A 3,455-nucleotide genomic window follows, 5' to 3' on the forward strand; every position below is an offset into this window, starting at 1 on the left:
GCAATGCTGGGAGCGGGGGCTATGCCCTGCTGCTACTTGCCCCCTTCCACCCAGAGCGAGCCACGCCTGCATCACGCCCCCTACCCCTGCTCTGGCTGGGCAAGTGACAGCATGGCATAGCCCCCACTCCCAGCACTGCCATGCCTGCATCCCACCTCCTCAACCCCGGCTGGGCAAACAGCAGCAGTGCATGCATCCCACGTTCCACAACCCAGCTGGGAAGATTGTCTCAGCCCCAGCCCCAATCCCTCTGTCCCCCAACGCCAACAGACTTACCAGGTGGAAGCAGCTGTGTCCAGCCAAATCTCTGAAGTGGTGCTGAATCTTCGGACCCAGTTCGGCCAAATCAAATCTGGACAGTGATTCAAATTGGCTGAATCCAAAGCGAATACTTGCCGCTTTGCACAGGCCTACTAGATGATACTCTGGGAAATGCGTAGCCCATGATCTGATGGCCAAAGCTCTTGTTTGAGAATTGGGAGGTGCTGGTTTAAACTCCCTTTGGGAGAGAAACCCAGAACCAATTTCTCCTATATCTCTAGGCAAGTGCCTTAGGGTGCCTAAACATGTGCTCTAGGGTGGAGGGGGCGGGGAGGGGGTACTTTAATTAGAGTGATGCTCAGGTATCTATACACATGCTCTGGGGTGGAGCGGGGGGATGATTTAATTAGAGTGGCTCTGAGAGCTTTAGTTCAGGCTTTAGTTAAAGTGCCCCATGCTGCCATTTTGAATGTGGGGACACTGAATACACGTCACATGGAGGCTGAGGGAGCATACTAATTAGCATGCTTCAGCAGACTCACAGAAGACTTGATTAATCGAGTCTGCTCCAACATGTGCTAATTAGCATGCATTGGAGCAGTGGTGTACAGGTGCCCTTAATCACTAGGCTAAAAGTTAGAGGACAGTCCTCCTTCAATGACAGGTTTGGAGACTTATGTAGCATTTTATGTGTAATATTCAGTCATGGAGCCTACATAATTATAGGGGATGCTTTTGAGCTTGGTGAATGGAGCTTTTCACGTGGAAATAAAATCCAAACACTGTATACATGTAAAAAATTTCACCTAGTTGGCTTTGTAAGTGCCACAGCTGTCTAAAAATGAAATAAGGTTTAGCTCAGTCACTTCATTCCATCGTTCCTGTGTAGCTTTTGAAGCCTGAGTTTGTGCACAGGCTAAGGGCTAAATGTGGCCAACAGTCTTAGACAGGTGCACTTGGCTTATTTTTGAAGTTTTCCATTAAAGGGAGGGAAAGGCAAGTGCTGCATCCTTTTTATGATGCAGTCTAACTGGTGGCTGCACACAGACCACAGAGACCATGCCTCAGAGTAGGTTAAATGGATAGAAGAAAAATCCTATGGGTCTTAAAGTGTTCCAGGCGTCCCTGAGCTCTTCATTTTCTCCTTGCTTTACCCTGCCCTACACACAAGACAGAAGACTTATTCCCCATCCTTCTGGCTGAGAAAGGTGGGATGCCCTTGCTGCCCCTCAGGCTGTGGACATACTAGACTCAGGGTGGACAGTTGACTGTTCCTGATATTGGCAGAGTGCTTCTAGGCTTTGTCTACACTAAAGGCTACTTCTGGCACAGGTGTGATTATCAGGAGTTGCAAGTCCTCTTGTGTAGACTGAGTTATACCTAGCCAAACTGCACTATTTCTAACCTAGCTTGTTTCGCTCATGGGGAGTGGTGTTTTTATGGTACTGGTACAGAGGACAGCTTTGCTAGTGTAGGTGCATCCACACTTGAGTGCTTCTCAGGTGTGGTATAAGAGGAGTCTTTAGCTGGTGAATGTGGATAGTACCTAGTGCTGCACAGCTGTGTTGGTCAGGTGCATGAAGGGTACAATCCAGTTCAGTACTCTGGTGTCTGCAAAAGTCACTTCTGCACATGTAGCTTGATTACCACTTTGTAAACTGTCCCTACAGCTGCGAAAAACCCACTTAAGAGCTAGTTGCAAGATGTCGATCAACTTGTGTTTTTTACATTGAATTTACAGCTCCAGAGTATAACACCCATTGGCTAGGGGCCTGCCTCCCCCTGGGACAACTATATAGTCTGAACAAGGGTGCCTGGTCCCCATAAAGCTTCATTCTTACAGTCCATCCTTTGCCATCAGTAAGCACATTACACAGAAGTCACAGCAGTACAGCCATGGTAGGTGATGTGGTACTAAATGATCTAAACATTTCCCTTGCCTAAAAGCTCCTTGCAGTTTATAGCTCCTGGATCGGACACGAGTTGATAGTTTATAACACTATACGTTGTACCTGAATGGCTTTGAATCAAAAGCTTCGTCTGAAAAATTGCTTAGGTTTTACTGTAAGACTTGGGCCTTGTTGCAAAAAGGAAAAGGCTAGGTGAGTTGGATGGTTGGGATTTTCAAATGACACTAATAATCTGTGAGGGTTGACTGACTTCTCTCAGGGAGCTAGGGATCGGTTTTACCTTTCTTAGATAATCCTAGTCTATGTCCATATTTTAATTATTTTGCATAAAGATTGAACTCCTGTTAACAAGGCTGTGACAAAGCTTTACCGCTCACATGGAAATGATTTTTTCAGCCTTAGACTGAGAACATACTTCACACAACAGATTCCTGCTTATTCTGCTAATGAGCCTACTCTGTAAGGGAAAACCCTGCTGCTTGCTGCTCTCATTAGGAGCAGCTTTAGTGTGACTGAGACGGTTGTGCTAATTAGGTGGAAGCCCAGTCAGCCACACCAGCACTTCTTTAACCAAAGTTCAAGTTAGCTGCAGGCATCTTTCAGCCTGTGTGTGCTTTAAGAGTGAATAGCTGACTGAGCTATTACAGGAAATGCTCACCTTTCTTGTACTACATTTTGTCCAGCTCCTTCTTACTAGTCCATAAAAGGGAATACTGGAAAGTTGGATTGAAACTAGAAAAATATGCATCTGGACATGCTTATTATATCTACTCCAAAGGTTTTTTATAGTTCCTGATTTGAGAATATTCAGACTTCAAGCACAGGGTGCAATCCATATTAAGACTGCAAAACCAGCATTCATTTGGCCTATGGTCAGGGTATCCATGGTTCTCTCTAGAGCTCCCATGTAAATTATTCTTACTTGGGGAAGTAGTTATGTATGAGAGATGAGATGGGATAGTACACTGGTCTGGACAGACCATACCCTATGATCCCAGGCTCCTCCTGTTCCATTCACTGAATCTCAGTCATGAGAATTTACCACTATATTTTCTGATGTACATTTTTTTTAATGACAACAAAGTCTTGGTAATGTGAGCACTTGCTACAACAATCAGATATTAAAAATCAAATGCTGCTTTAATTACATTGGTGTAAATCTGGACTAGCTCATTGACTTCAGCTGGGCTGTTGAGGATTTTTGTCAGTGGAAACAATAATTGAGAGTGCCTATGCCATCTCTGATCCATAGGGACAAGTTAGTGCGTGATAATATGTGTGAAT

The sequence above is a fragment of the Gavialis gangeticus genome, unplaced genomic scaffold (genome assembly GCF_001723915.1).
Source record: "Gavialis gangeticus isolate Ggan-Ray unplaced genomic scaffold, GavGan_comp1, whole genome shotgun sequence".
NCBI classification, from domain to species: domain Eukaryota; kingdom Metazoa; phylum Chordata; order Crocodylia; family Gavialidae; genus Gavialis; species Gavialis gangeticus.